Source organism: Cetorhinus maximus, chromosome 26 (genome assembly GCF_964194155.1).
Source record: "Cetorhinus maximus chromosome 26, sCetMax3.hap1.1, whole genome shotgun sequence".
NCBI classification, from domain to species: domain Eukaryota; kingdom Metazoa; phylum Chordata; class Chondrichthyes; order Lamniformes; family Cetorhinidae; genus Cetorhinus; species Cetorhinus maximus.
The window spans coordinates 27206139-27223450 of NC_135904.1; positions in this window are offsets into that span (position 1 = coordinate 27206139).

The following is a 17312-nucleotide window of genomic DNA, read 5'->3' on the forward strand; positions in this document are numbered from 1 at the left end:
GTACAGGCAGGGAGGAGCAAACACCTAGAATGGAGCTGCACCAAGGTTGATGGAGACAAATTGGGCAGGGTCCATCCTCCCCCCCCCAATTTCCAGATATTTTCTGTGTCCAGATGATTCTGCTTACCCTGAAAAAAGACCAGGAAAACCCTAACTCATCTCAGATAAAAGGATGGGTGCCCACGAGATGGCAAGATCAAAGCTATGGATTGCACAGCAGATGACCACAAATCTGAAAAGAGGCTGAGGGCTGTGTTGCAAAGTTCCTCTAAAATGACCTAGGCACTGAAAATGTTGCATCAGTATGCCAGTTGTATGCACTATGACCATAGAACCAAAGATCCATAGGGTAGAATTTTCGGGTCGGCGAGTGGGGGTGGGGCCCGCTCGCTGACGCATAAAGTGACGCGCAGTGACGTTGGGCGGGTGTCCTCACACCACCGCACGTCATTTAGATTTTCAGTTCGGCGGGCGCGCAGCCGAACTGTCAAAGGCCTGTTAAGGCCTGTTAAAAACTAATTGAAATAATTAAATGAGCAGCCCGTCCAACCTTAAGCCAGGCGGGCAGGCGAAGAGCCCAGGCGGCCATCGCATTTTTCATGGAACCTCGTCCACGGGCGGGTTCAATAAAAATTTTCAAAAAAATTCATTGACATGTCGCAGCTGTCACATGAGGGGGACATGTTTTGAAAGTTTTTAATTTCTTTATTTCGATGTTTAAAACTTAAACACATCTCCCTGAGTCACCTCTGTGCCGGACGGAGATTTCTGCCCCCTTTCGTGCGTGTGCGCAAAAGAGCGCAGGCCCCGACTCAGGGAATCCTCCCCCCCACCCCCACCCCCCCTCACCCGCACAGAGAACGCTCAGCGCTTCCGGGCGAGCGTCACGTTGGGCGGGCTAATTAAGGCCCGCCCACGCAAAATGGCGGCACGGCTCCGATCGGGGGTGCCGATCGGGTTTGCGCCCACCCCCGCCCACCCCTGCACACCCCCCCCCCCACCCCCGGATGGGGGTAAATTTCTGCCCATAGGAACGTTACAGCGCAGAAAGAGGCCATTCAGCCCATCATGTCCGCGTTGGCCAAAAAGAGAAAAAAGAAACTAGCCGCTCATTTTAATCCCACTTCCCAGCACCTGGTCCATAGTCTTGCAGGTTACAGCACTTCAGATGCAGGTCCAGGTATATTTTCAATGAGTTGAGCGTTTCAGCCTCAACCACCAACTTAGACAGTGAAGCCCAGGCACCCACCACCCTCTGGGTGGAAAAGTTTTTCCTCATGTCCCCTCTAATCCTTCTACCAATCACCGTGAATCTATTTTTGGTGGCTGCATTATACTCATTGTAGGCCAGCTGTACAGCTGACATGAGTCAAACCTGGTAGCTTTTGTCCCCCAGTAGTCTGCCTGTAACCTGACAGCCTGGTCGGAGCAATGGTGTCACAGGGAACTGGCAAAGGATAAATTAATCATGACTTCTGCCAGGAAATCAGGCACAGACCTGAATGATGATGGAGAGCCTGAAGACAATGGTTTGGATTTTACCGCCCCGTCACACTGGGGATGGGGCTGTAAAATGCAGTGAACCATTCTAAACTCCTTCGACTCCGGCGGGAACATAAAATCCCGCGGCCGTAAAGTTCCGCCCCGTGTGTGTGTGGAGCCTATAGAGTATTGGACCCGGGGACAGCCTGCTATGTGGGAAAAGCATAGTGTTCTCTCAGCTGTCCAAAGGAAAAGTAATAAAGCTGTTCCCCCTGGTGTAAAAAAAGCTGGGTAGCTTCCCTGAGGATACCAAACTGGGAGATGTCATTGATATAATTTGGTACAATCCACCAGGGGCCTGCCACATAGAAGTTTAGGATCACAGTGATCCTGACAGCTAAAGGCAGAATTGTCCATGCATTGATATGAGCCTTGAGTTGTGGCTGCAACAGATGACATACCTCAGCGATAGCCTCCTTTGTAAAGTGAAGGAACTTGATACATTGGCTCTCTGAGAAGCTTGCCCTGCAGTGTTATGGTGGATTTGGCTTCCTGTGCAATGCACTCCTTCCACCTTGTGTCCCAGCTGCAACTGCTGTGTCCTCTCCTTGCTGCTGCTCCTCACCCCTCCAGGGAGAATGACAAGATCACCTATGCCAGCAGTACAATAAGGCAGTCAAAAGAGCATAGCATTAACAAAGCCCATCTTCTTAATAGTCATAATTATGTTTTCAGAGTCAGGAACCAGGCAACAAAAAGTTAGCAAGCAGCCTCAAATGACAACTAACCCCTGTAAGGAGTGCATCAGTCCTTTACCTGGTGTTTGAAGAGTCTAACCTCCTGTTAGCACCACAAGTTGCTGGATGAGCTTATCATGGGGCATGTCTGGTACACTAGATCGGTGGCACAAAAGGACCATGCAGCCAGTATAGACTCCAATTTGCATATTTAATTCATTGTTTTAAATAGCTTTGGTGTGCATCCTGGAAGTTACGGAGCAGCCTAACCCAGTGGCACACTGCCAGCTTGTCATGAGGAGCGCCATCCTGGGCATTTAGATATCTGTTTTGCACCTGAAAATCCAGCATGGTAACATCAAATGTCTAGGCCATAGTTTTTGAAGATTAAATCCCAGGCACAGATGGGAGGGGTATTGTTGCCAAGCTATGGATCCAACCCATTTACTGAACCTGCTGATGGATTTGGACCAAAATATTTATTTCAAAGCATCCAACTATAGCAACTCCTTCTGTTGGTGACCTTAAACTGAATCTACAGGGTAGAAGTGCTGATATATAAAGTTCCTGTTCATATTGAAGTTGGGTTCTGGGTGTCAGTAATATTGCCAATGTACTGGAAACATAGAGCAACCCATATTGGATCTGGCATCCACTTAGAATGTAGATTTGCAGCTTCTGAATGAGTTTTACAATGTTAGAAATTTGCTTGCAAGCCCTCATTAAAGTATGTATCTGTACAGTATGTTTTGGGAAGGGTGAATGAACCCAACTATAGTTGGACAGTGGGAAATGTACGTAAAGAGCCCATGAACATTTTGCATAGAAATTCACCTTATAGTTGCCACTCCGGAAACAAATTTATTTATTTAACAAATACAAATCCCTGAAAACAAGCGATAGCCTCCCCATTTGCTGAGTTTAAGGTGATTAGTCCACCACTTAGCATGTAGGGTGAGGGGGAGACACCCCTCGGTAATGTGCACCATTGTTTGTGTCTTTCCACAAGTGCATAAGGGGTTTGTACTGAGACCCCAGCGATGGAGGTTGCCTGCACAGGGACCCTGGCCTGTCCTGAATCCATTTAGCAAGGACCACTGTCGTTGTGGCAATTCAAAACCTACCAAAATAAATTGCAGAATCTAACACATTTTCAATGGTACAGTAGTAGTGGCCGCCTTTATTAATCCAGAGGCCTGGACTAAAAACACAGAGAACATGGGTTCAAATTCCTCCTTGGAATGTTAGGATTTTGAATTCAGTTTAAAAAGCAGCTGAAACAAATATCAGTAAAATCCCTTTTGGTTCAATAATGTCCTTTAAGGGAAAAAAAAACTTGCTATTCTTATCCATCCAGCCTATGTGTGACTCTAGTCTCATACCAACACAGTTGAGTCTTTTCTGCTCTCTGAAATGGCCTCGCTGACCACTCAACTGTATCAAACCATTACCAACATTCCAAGAAGCATGGTTACCACCCTCTGTCCCAGGATATCTAGGGATGGCCAATAAATGTCATTCTGGCCAGTCATGTCCACATCACAAGAAATTATATAATAGTAAACATGTATGAGGGACAAAATGTACAGGACAAAAGTGCCATTTACTCAGAGAATTGCTTGAAGAGGTTAAAGGTCTCTAGGGAGGCAATTATTGAATTGTGTCAAATGGTAGCCAATAGCTTGAGGGTCCCTTCAGCAACGATAGTTGTGAACATCACAGCAATCATCATGCTCTTCAAAGGGGAGCAAACTAAACAGAAGGTTTAAGCACATAGGCTTTTGATACTAGGTCATTCTAAACACCTGGTAGTGATTTAAATGGCATTAGCCAAAGGATGAATTCCATTTGTATTCATGGCACGATACCGCACTGTTCCAGAGGAGTTTCTCATCCACAGAGATTCAAAACAACAATGGGACAGACAGCAACAATTCTGTGCCATTACTGACCTTCTCAAGGTCTGGAGTGCCATCAACTGAACATATGTGGAGATAGATGCATCAACAGTTTATTCGATGGCGCACTTCAACCACAATTTAATAAATGTGCTGGTATTCTATGCGAGCACAAAAATAACTTTAATTTCAATAGTGCCACTTAAATAGGTGGATATCTCAAGACACTTAATATTGAAAGGAAAGAGGACATACCGCATGGAAGAGAGAGTTTAAGTGGAAAGACTGAATGCACAAAGAGTTCGGTTTTTAAGAGGCTTTTGAAAGAAGAGAGAGAATTGGCAAAGTGGAGTGAATTTAGGGGGTTTCAACAGGCAGAGGCATAATAATTGAGAGATTGACCATCTAGATGGAGTGCACTGAATGGAGAACAAATAGCCAGAGTGAGAGGTACAGAGATCACTCAAGCAGCCAGGAATGAAATTGTGAAGAAATTTCTGAAATGATAGAGCTCTGGCACATATCACAAATGACCAGACACACAAGGGCAACATATTTGAAGACTGCATTTAGAAAGACATGAATGGAACAGCAACAGCATGGTGCAATGAAGAAGGACAAGTGTGTAAGGGAAGGGTTAATGGACTGGTCACCAAGATCAGGGCAGTTTTTGTCCTGTGGAAAGTAAATGCGATACTTGTTAATCTCATCAATACTTGATACTGATGCAGTTGGTAAAGCTGTTATTTAAAAATCCCAGAGGGAACTTTAAACAACTGCCATGACCTATAATTTCAAGTGTTATGTTTGAGATGCAACTCTAAATTCAGGAATCAGACTACCAGTTCTCAAGAGGTTTTATATTAAACTAGATGAAACATTTTATTAACTTACAACACATTAAACACAGATACATGGCTACAAAGTACTACTATCATAAGTTTTAACAAATTCCCAAACTAATCTTCATTAAGGCAACAGCAACCCATAGACTTAGTCAAACATAAGGCAAATCATTTTCACCTTACAAATTCAAAATGAGGTTCTTTTCACATTGGTCCTGTGGAGACAGTTGGAGGCTGACAGCTGCATTTTGATCTCATATTGCCTCTGCTCTTACACACACAAAACTGCTGAAGTTATACCTAGCACAACTCATTGAATGTAAATTCTCATTGTATCACCAGCCTCTTCTAACAATAAAGCCCTTTGCATAGTACCCATTTTATTAGCACTATAAAGATATTGCTTGGTCTCTGCTCACTAGGTGCCATAATTCACCCCACTTCTTGATCGCTTGATTCAAAAAAATGCAAATGCACTCTATCTCTCTTCCTTTTCAAAACTAGTACACATCAAAGCACCCAGGCTAGTTGGCTTTAATCCAATTAAGACACACCCACAGACGAAACCTCTATTTTAAAAGAAAAATATTTTTCAATAATATTATATACATTAGTAGCTTCATAACACTGCTGAACTGAATAGAACAATTTGAATTGAACAGAATTGTTAATCACAGCAAACTGGTTGAAATCAGCAGAGGCTGATTGAAACCAGACAGGTAATCAAGTGGGACAGGAAGAAGCCCTTAGATGGCTAAACCAATGGAAGCCAACTTGGAACACCCCAACCAATCACGCACCCAACTAACCAATCCACATCAAGAAGACAGTTGTTCATGACCTCTTTCAAAAACTATTTTCTATATGCAAGCCCCTGAAAATATGGCCCATGGTGGGAGCACTCAAGAAGGAAGACAAAGTTTATGTCTTGGGATGCAGACTAAAAAAGACAGAAGATATGCGTATCAATGGGAACTAAGCAGGAAGATCTTGGTCAAAGATTACTCTTAAGCAATGTACAGTCATCTTGGCTTTTGGCATACTGGCCTTCATAAATCAAAGTATTGAGTATAGGAGTTGGGATGTTATGGTGAGGTTGTATAAGACTTTGGTGAGGCCAACTTTGGACTATTGTGTGCAGTTCTGGTTGCCTAACTACAGGAAGGATATCAGTAAGATTGAGAGAGTGCAGAGAAGATTTACTAGGATGTTGCCGGGTCTTAAGGAGTTGAGTTACAGGGAAAGATTAAACAGCTTAGGACTTTATTCCTTGGAGTGTAGAAGAATGAGGGGAGATTTGATAGAAGTTTACAAAATTGTGAGGGGTATAGACAGAGTAAATGCGAATAGGCTCTTTCCACTTAGATTAGGAGAAATAAACACGAGAGGACATGGCTTTAGGGTGAAAGGGGAAAGTTTAGGGGGAACATTAGGGGGAATTTCTTCACTCAGAGAGTGGTGAGAGTGTGGAACGAGCTACCATCTGACGTGGCAAATGCGGGCCCACTCTTAAGTTTTAAGAATAAATTAGATAGATACATGGATGGGAGAGGTCTGGAGGGTTATGGACTAGGTGCAGGTCAATGGGACTAGCGGAATAATATTTCGGCACAGACTAGAAGGGACGAATGGCCTGTTTTCTGTGCTGTAGTGTTCTATGGTTCTATGGTTCTATCTCAGATTGACAACCTGAGGGGTAACTGTAGGATTTAATTGAACATGTTCTATTTGGAATTCTCAATAAAAGTATTGAATTTAAAGAGAGATTGTGTCAATCGTAGGTCTCTAAGCTTAAGAAAGAGGTAAAATCACCTACAACTGAGTTGAGGTAAATGAAAAAATTTGAATGGTCAATAGTATTGGCAGTAGTAGGGAAGTTAAGGAAAATAGGGAAGGAAAACACTACAGTTATAGTCACACAATATGTCATTAGAGATTTTCATCAGGTAACATGTTATGGGAAGGGTGGAAACTTGATTGCAGCAATTAAAAATGGTCCAGACTGGATAGTCAGGCACAGAATTAACTCGTGGTAATATAACCATTTATCATGTAACTAAAAACAGGTTTCAGTTGTTTGGAAAGTGAGAGGGGTCTATGGTAAATGTTCTTAATACAAAGGCAATGGAGGTGATCTTAGAAGGGGTAGGGACTGTACCAGTGGATATGAAGGGGCTGATAATGACATCAAGGAGGGGAAAATGCTTAGTTAGTAGCTGAGTCAGAAGGGGCTCGAGGGAATAGGTGGTGGGTTTCACTATCAGGATAATTCTGGTGAATTCCAAGAGGAAAATGGGGTAAAACCTCAACGTTAAAGAGGGCTTGGGGGCTGCATTTGGAAAGTGAAGGAAGGAGCTAAGGAGTTAGTGGTTGTTAAGTTGATGGCATCAATGTTACAGACAAAAAGGTTCATAAACTATTGAAATTTAGCAAGATAAGTGAAGCTTGATGGTGCAAGAGAGCAGGGCAGAGGGGGATAGTTGTGGTGTCAAACAGAAACTTGACTTCCACAATTATGCTGGAATAATAGGAATGTTTTGAGATGTTGAGCCTTAGAAAAACATCTAGAGTAAAATGAAAAAGGTAACAATTGCATTTGGACTATAGTCAGCTCAAGCCTCATGGCAGCTTCTGGGCTGAGTGGCACCAGTTATATTATTCATATGCACACCCACATTTTATTTGTAATGTTACAATATGATATAGACAATGAGTTAACAAGAGGTATTGTATGTATGGTTAAGGTACTAGACTAGCAACCCAGAGATCATGCATTCAAATTCTAGCACAACATGACATGAGATTGGCATAAGGTATTTCCTCTTTCATTCTAATCTTTCTAGTCTTGGTGATAGCCAGTGCTGTGCATGTGACACTTCTCTTAGATTCCTCAATTTTAAAGGAAACTCACAAGTGAACTGATCTTTATTCCTGATTTTAAAAATCAATGGCCTTACTTGGTCTGACTTTAATTAGATGGTGTTTTGAGATGTAGACATTAATAATAAAATAGAACCTTTAAAGTAAAGGGTTCTATCTCAATCATTTCTTCAATAAAATATCAGGTATTGATTTGACTTTAGAGCTTGTTATATCTTTCTTTCACCCTGCCATTTTTATGTCAGTTAAGTCATGCATTTTCTTAACTTTATTGATTCTTATGCTGATTATTGGTTTCACATGGAAGAAGCCAAGATGTTGTAAGGTTTCGATAATATATTTGCATCTTGTTACCAGTATGCATTGGGTCAATACCGGCACAAAGTCCAATGGTTAGTTGAATAGATTCTGAATTGTTAACAACTGCAAAGGATGACAAAAGGGTATGTCTGCCAATAATGCAAACATCTAATGGCCCAGTTTGAAATATTTTCAGCTTGAGGGCACTTGAATAGCATTTAAGTGAAGTATAATTCATTCTTTTGGAGAGGAGAGCTGTCTAGGCCTGTCCAGGAACCTGAGAGCATTTCTTGTTATCAGCAAAGGCCAATTCCAGCCTTGGGATCTCACGCCTCCTGCAAAAGCAAAACTGAAGGTCTGATTAGGTAGTCATTTGGTAGTACACAACCTGAGTATTACTGAAAAAAAAAACATTTTTTGTTGAAGCTATTCTTCAGCACAATTTGCAAGAAAATACAATGTCAGGGGAAACAACAAATTTATATTGTATGAGGGCAGAGTGCTAATTGGTTGGCAAATGGACTCTGATTGTGTTATAGGGTGGTCGAGTTGTACTATTCATGATAAAGTTGATCTGCAGTCCCTTCTTGGATGGAAACATTAAGTTTATTTACAATATACTCAGCAGCAACTGCACGTGTCTTTCAACTCCCACTCTGTCTGTACACTGACTGCTGAGGTAGCAAGAGCTACTCTCCTAGTGGTTACTACAGATCATGTGATCTTGCCTAACAAGTATAAAGGTACATAATGCACTAACTAAAGCCATCATTACTAATGATTGGTAGGGGATTTGCCATGGAGAATGCACTAGTTGGTGATGACTGATAGTTAACTGCCAAGAATTGCTTGAAATTTAAACCAGGCAACTTGCTCTGATTGGTTAAGTCATTGCCCTGGGGTATGAACAGCGAATGGCTGTCACTTATTTTGTTTAGCTGAAACAGGCACAATGTGTGTACATGTTCTTTCTGTTTGCAAAGAACAGGGCCCTGTGTATTATATTTCTGTGCATGCAAATGCACCTCATTGCAAGCCCGAGTGACAATCATAAATTGGTTGTCAGTGTAATTCTTAGCACACTTAGGATTATTTAGCAAATGTTGTCCAATCGTGGAATCACATTTAATGTGGATTAGGTAAGAAGTAAGAAAAGTTAATTTTTCATACCTGGTCACTGACAGGTAGCATTGAGGGCTTCACCTGTTGCCAACAATGCATCCAATATTGCAGATTGATATTCTTAGTTGTAAAGACTGGTGAAAAGGAAATTGCCCATAATGATTCATCCATTGCATTACTGGTAATTTAGTTAATTTAGTGTTAATTTAAAGCCCTATACCTAACTCATGAAATACAATTGAATAACAGGAGACAGTTGATTTTAGTTTTAGTTCACGTACATCCAGTTTAGAGCTACAATGTTGGAAGAGTGTTTGTTTTTCAGTCTATTTTATGGTGTATACAAATTATCTAACATTCCATTTTCTATCCATTAGGAATGCATCTTAGAGTCATAGAATCAAAGAATGATACAACACAGTAGAAGACCATTCAGCCCATCATGCCTGTGCCAACTTGAAAGAGCTATCCAATAAGTTCCACTCCCTTGCTTTTTCCCCATAGCCCTGCAATTATTTCCATTTCAAGTTTATATCCAATTCTCTTTTGAATGTTGCTGTTGAATCTGCTCCTGCCATCCTTTCAGACTGTACATCCATGACAACTTGTTTTATAAAGGCAAAATACTGCGGATGCTGGAAATCTGAAACAAAAACAAAAATAGCTGGAAAAACTCAGCAGGTCTGACAGCATCTGCGGAGAGAAGGACAGAGCTAACGTTTCAAGTCCGTATGATTCTTCTTCAGAGCTGAAGTTTGAACTTGTTTTACAATATGATTTGCATAGGGAACCTTAACCAACTTTATTTAAATTATAATTGATACCATGCGGAATGATAGGCTCATTATCAGCATAAGATGGTGCAAATGCACTGAGAGATGGATGCCATAAAAGAACAGGTTGTATGGGGCTGATAATGTTGTCCGACTGCACTGATGCAACAACAGTGTCTGTGCTCCACAGAGCTGGCTTCACGCTGTAATGCAAGATATGTTCCTTTAAATAGCAACCTGGTGCTCCCAGTGCCTTGTGAATGACAATAAGAAAAAATTGCAGAAATTCTGGTTACACTGTAATTATTTTGGGATATTCTTAAGTAAAAAGAACAAATCTTTCACGTGTTGTCCTTTATACCCAGACAAAGAACTCACACATCCTGATATTGCTAGATGTTTCCAAGCACAATTTTATTGACCCCATTTGTTTTGGACCCCAACAAAATTTGCACACCAACAGGCTGATTAATATATTACCATCCTTGCATAGTTGGTCCACCAAGCTTTTGGAGAATTTTGATATCAAAAAGGTGTCTTCCTAATCATGATGGAAACACTTGGTGTAGGAAGGAAATGAAGCATCTAGTTGAAAATTAATTAAAACTAAAGTTCCACTCCAAGCCACACAGCACTCTGGCTTGGAAATATATTCCTGTTCTTTAATTACATTGGGTCTAAACCGCATTGCAGCGGTTCACCACCAACTTTTCAACAGATACTAGGAGCGGGTAATAAATGCTAGCCTTGCCAGTGTCACCCACATCCTGTGAATGAATTAAAAAAATAATAATACAGTAGTCCCCGATCTGTATCTGTGCAATCGAATGATATGTTGAAGAAAGACTCATGTGATTATATCGACCATCTTAGTTGGTCATCAATGTGATATTAAAGGTAACATTGTAATACAGTACTAAGCAAAATCCCATTAGTGATAATGTGATACTTAAATTACTGCTAATCCCATGATGATGTACCTTCCATTGATTCATATGAAGTGTTCAGTTGTTTCAATGAGTGTGATCATCAAGATCCTTGTTAATTGTGTTATCATAGATGTTGTTCAATAAAGTAGGCTAGTTAATGCATCTTTGTGCTTGATTTCATCCTTGGTGTCTTGAGAAAATAAGAGTTCACTACATATTGCATTAGAGTCCTGCTATGAATGATTTGGTGTTGTTTCCTATCCCACCATTTGTAAGACTGCAAAGGTGAGTTAACTTCAATGACAAATTTAAAACCCTATATCTGAATGATAGATCCCAATCTAATGTTGTCATGTGTACATGTTAGAAGAAGGGCTGGGGGAGATTCATCTGAAGCTATTCAACTAACGTAGATTACATATTGCAGTACGGTGTGCAGTTATGATATTACAAGTCTTTGGAAAAAACTATTTTAAGCGTAACATTTTTAAAAAAATCCTTGGACTGAGTTTAAAGACTGCTTCAAAATGAGTCCAAGCTACCAGACAGAATTGTGGATTTCAGACTGGGTCTCCTCTTCTGAGAGTTCATAAGACAATTCTTAATTTAGTTATGATTCGCTGTGGTCTCATCCAGGGGATAACAAAATTTTGTTTACTCCCCATTATAAGAATGCAAATTTTGCCTTGGCCAGGACAAAAGCTTAGGAACCACAGGTGGGAGAAGGGTTGTTTGAAGCGTCAATGGGAGATGACTTAGCATTGTTGAACAGGTCACATGATAACAGCAACCATCTTAGCTCCTGTAAAAAGCATTGAAAAGAACTGGAAGTTGAGAGAAAAAAAAAACATCTTCAGAGAAGCAGACAAGAGCTTCAACGTGGGGGGAGAGGGAACAACAAGTAGAGTCATCAAACTACTGTAATCAACCAGGCTAAAATAAAGCCACACCTTGGTTCCTTTGAAAGAAAACTAAAGAAACTCCTCTGTCCTCCCAACCTGATTCCATTCAATAAGCTACGTGTGAAAGCAATCTCTGGCAATTCGACAGTGGAAGCCACGGCAGCTGCAAAGACAATTCTACAACTTCAAAACTTTCACTTCAGACAACTCAACGTCTCAATGTCAATACACATCAGGCCTGCACTGAATATGGACTCATCTTGATTTACGTTTATAAGTGTCATTTTATCTTCATCTTTAACTAATCTTTGTTTGTGTATGTATCCTTTTTTAGGTAACATCCAGAGCAATAGAGTGAAATAAACTAATCTTTTCCTTTTTTTAAGTGAAAAGGCTTTGCTGCCGGGTTATTTTAAAGTGAATTTCTCACTCCACAGGTAAGAAAATACATACACATGTACAAATATATTGTTCGCAGGCGACTTCGGTGAAAAACCCTTAAAGCGTCCGTGACAATTGGAATTTCTCATAAGTACTTCTTACAGATTGTGCGCAAATAGAGGAAAGCAGCTGCCGAGTGTGAGGGCTCCAGCATACACTGGCCTCACACAGTGAGTCAGCCTCACAATCAGCAAGGATCTTACTATGCTCAGAGTATAGATTTGTCCCTCAAAGAAGATATGTGAGCAGTGTATGGATTTTACTTCAGACTGCCATTCCGTAGAGCAAAGTCAGGCTTAAGGGCTGAAGACTCTTTGCTGACTGCAAAGTACAGGGGTGGGCGTTTAGAAATGGCAGTGCAAAGACCACCTACATTTTTTGGAAAACAAACAACCTGCTTTAACGGTGTGGCCTGTTGAGACTTGGCGGCATACTGTCCTGTGTCTATATAGGTGAAGAAAGATTGGCTCATAATAACAGCTCAGTAAAATAATCTACTTATTTAGCGGAAGAAAATCTAGCCACAACACTTCTGTTCATAAATGAAGACCTAGTCTGAATAAAGGATAATCGAAAACCTTTTCAGTTATTTTTAAGTTAAGGGGAACACTAATGTTTCTGTGCAAAAATAAATTTAAAGCATTCTGGATGTTAGCCAATAATTGACGGTGGCATAGTGATGTTGTCACTGGACTAGTATTCCAGAGACCCAGGGTAATGCTCTGGGTATCCGGGTTTGAATCTCACCATGGCAGATTCAATAAAATCTGGAATTAAATGTCAGATGATGACCACAAAGCCATCGTCAATTGTCGTAAAAACCCATTTGGTTCACCCGTGTCCTTTAGGGAAGGAAATCTGCTGGCCTACATGTGACTTCAGATCCACAGCAATCTTGTTGACTCTTAAACATATTATCTGAACAAGGACAATTAGGGATGGGGTGGGCAATAAATGCTGGCCAGTGACACTCACATCTCATGAACAAGAATAAAAAAAAAGAACAAGATTTGTTTTTAATCTGCTTTTTGTATTTTTTGAAATTTATGAAAGGTATGAAGCACTTTTATTATTTTAGGGCATTTATGAAAATAAATTTCTCCACCAGTTTACACACTTCATGAGTTTTTAAAATAATTTTTAGAAGAGAATACATCAGCAGATCTTCCACTTTAAGGTTGTGAAATTTGAATTGAGGCTAGGAAAATAAAAATGGTTACTTTATATCGTATGCATTTAATTAAAAGGTTAAAGATTGCTGTCCAGCTACAACTGGTTTGAGGTGTCAGCTGTGGCTCAGTTCATAGCACCCTCGCCTTTGAATCAGAGGGTTGTGGGTTCATGTCCCACTCCTGGAAACCAAGAACTGTGAATGTACTTGAAAGAGTTACATGCGATCTGTTGATAACTCGAAAGAGTTACAACTGGTTTAGCATCTTTTAAATAGAGTGAGAAGTGGAAATTAGGCAAAAGATTGCTGTGTTCAGTCCGACTGATCAGGGATTGCCTTTTGATGCTAAAATGTGTTGCATCGTATTACAATTGTAAACATACTATAACATTTCTGTTTTTGTAATATGAGCCACCTAATTTAATCAGCGAGTTGTCTAGTTTTAGATCCTTCAATTCCAACACCAATATGGCAGGATGCTGGAGTGATAACTGTCAATTAGCTAGTTACTTCAGGCAGACTTCAAAACTTTTTATTTATCTTCCTTAATGCTTCAACCTTTAATCTTGCCTTACATACAGTAAACTCTGCAACAGCTAAAACAATAATAGAGCTGTATATCCACCGTCACATTCCTCCTCCGTATTAAAGCCCTGAACATGGTGATTTCAGTCATTGGATAACTAAAATGGTTGGTCCATTTGCAAATAATGAGATGCGTCACCCAGAAATCTAGCTTAAATACTGTAAAACATGACGCATATTTTGGGCAATTAAAATGATTTAACCAGTTTTATCACACATTCCTCAATAGCTCTGCTTCAGAGAGCTGTAGTCAAACAATACTCAGGAGCACCTTATTGAAAATAACATTTGTTTGTCAAGATCCCTTTTCGGCCTTTAGAACACATTCTAGGAGTTTGAAAAACCTTTCTCCAAAGTAATTGAAAATCTTGCAGATGCTTAGTATAGAATCATAGAAACTGACAGTACAGCAGGGAGCTATCTGGGCACTCATTCCTGTACTGGATCTTTGAAAGAGCAACGGTACTAATCCCACAATCCAAATTTTTGCCTGTAACCCTCTAAGCCCCTTGTCCTCAAGTGCCTGTTTAAATCCCTTTTAAAATGATTAATGGAGTCATCTTGTAACACCTTTTCAAGTACAGCATTTCAGATCTGGGCAACATTCAGAGTAAAAAAAATCTCTTTAGCCCTCTCTGAAATTTTAGCAATGTTTTTCAAGCAACAGCCTAGCAACATTGCGATTTTGACATTCTCATTCAAATGCCTCCTGCCCGAACTCTGTAATCTGCTCCAGCTCCACCACACACTGAGATATCTGCACTCCTCTAATTCTGGCCTCTTGTACATTCCCAGTTATAATTACTCCACCATTGGTGGCCATACTTTCAGATGCCTCGGGATTCAAGCTCTGGAATTCCCTCTCGACACCTCTCTGCCTCTCTACCTCACTTTTCTCCTTTCAGATACTCTTTAAAACCTACCCCTTTGAACAAGCTTTTAGGCATCTCACCTAATATCTCCTTATGTCGCAGTGTCATACTTTGTCTCATAATGCTCCTGTGAAGCACCTTGGGATGTTTCATTACCTTAAGGGCACTATATAAATATAAGTTGTTGTTGTTGTTTCAATTAATGACATTTGCACAGCTGCCAGAGGGAATAGTTTTTCGTTATCTACTCTATTAAAATTTATCATCACCTTGAAAGCCCATATTAGGTCACCTCTTACCCTTCTCTGTTCCAAGGGGAATATTTTTTTCAAACTCTCATCCCTGGCAATACATCTCCTTGTACCTTTTCAAATGCATTTCCATCTCTTCTGAAATGTGGTGCCCAGAATTGTCCGCAATTCTCCAGCTGAGGCCTAACCAGTGATTCATAAAGTTTTTGCATTGTCTCTTTGTTTTTATATTTTACTCCTCTATTTATAAATCCAAGTATCTCATACACTTTTTTAACTAGCCTCTCAACTTGCCCGACCACCTTAGAGGTTTTTGTATAAATGGAAACCCGAGTCTCTGCTCATCTACCAAATTGTGCCATTTGTATTATACTCTCTTTGTTAGTCCTTTCAAACTCTGCACTTCACTGCATTAAATGCCATCTGCCATTCTTCTCTCTATTCTAACAACCTGTCCATGTCATCTGTCCATGACTATCCTCATCGGTATCTACCACTTTGTTAAGTTTTGTATCATGTGCAAAGTTTATAATACTGCTCCCTACACCAGAGTCTAGATTGTTCATAAAAATCAAAAAAGAGTAATGGACCAAAACTTGACCCTTTGGAATTTTTGACTGCAACCCACTTCCTATTCACCACTAGTCTTAGCTTCCTGTCACTGAGTCAATTTTATATTCAAGGCAGCACTTTCCCCTCCATCTGCTTACATTTTCGCAATAAGCTTCCTATATGGCACTTTGTCATGTGCCTTCCAAAAGTCTATATGAACACCTTCTGTACTATGTTGATTAACCTTCTCTGCCATCTCAACAAAGAATTCAATCAAACTGTCCACATATAATTTTACTTTAAAAATCTATGTTTGTTACCCTCCATCAGTTAATGTCTTTCCAAATGGAAGTTTAATTTGTCCCTAATAACGTTTTCCGAAAAGCCCCAACCTCTGATGTTAGACAGACTGGTCTTTATTTCCCTGGTTTATCCTTGTCCTCTTTCTTGAATAATGGCATAATATTAACAAAGCTCCTGTCCTCCAAGACTGCTCCTGTATCGAGCCTTCAATATTATTAGCCTGCCTACAACTTGCCGCTCCTCTTTTAGTGTAACCTGTGCATTATCTGCTTCTTTTGTGAAGGCAGATGCAAAGCACTCAATTAATACTTCAGGAATGTTCTCTGCCACTCCATGGCGATTTCCCCATATGTCTTTTATGGGCCCAATATTTTTCTTTCCTAGCCGTTTACAATGTATAAGTTTATGAAATGTTTTAGGATTCAATTTAATGTCGCCTGCTGATTTTTTTTTCTCATAGCCTATTGCTCCATTATTTCTTTACTGCCTTTCCAATCTACCATACTACAACATTTCTTTGAAATTAGCTTTTTCTCAGTTAAGCAATTTTTTACCTTCAATACTATCTGGCATCTTTTCAAATTACTTTAAAACAAACTATGTGGTGGTTACTATTAGCTAGATAATCTCTTACTATATTCTCCACTTGACCTACATCGTTTCCCAGGGCCAGACTTCTTCCTTCCTAGACAGAAGGAGACATACCGACAAACCCTATATATCAGAAATTCCACCCCCACCTTCCCTACCCTTAGCTTCCCCCAGTCTTTAGTAGGATAATTAAAATCTCCTAGTATTACTGCTCTATGGGCTAAATTTTATGGGCCACCTGTGGGCGCATAAACGGGCGGGTGGGAATTAGGGCATCATGCCAGCAGGGCGGGTGGGCCCATAAATTAAGGCATCATGCCAGCAGAGGCGGACCTCCAGGTAGTCCACCCACCCCCTCCATGATATTTTGCCGACCAGAGCTCGTTCCACCACTGCTGGTGTTCACATAGCAGTGAGCAGGGGCTCACCATGCAGGAAGCACAACAAGCAAACTCGTGCGGGTTTGCTTGTGGGCTCCCGCCGAGAGGGGGAGGTGTGCGGGGGTCTCTCGTTCAAAGGCTCTCAGATCCTGATTGAGGGACCCAGCATCCGGAAATGTGGGGCCCAGTGAGGGCCACCCCTCCTGTCCTTGCTGCCGGCCACTCTGCCCTGCAACCCAACCCCACTACCCCTTCGCTCCCATCGCTCGCCCATGGCCTGGGATGCAATGATGATACT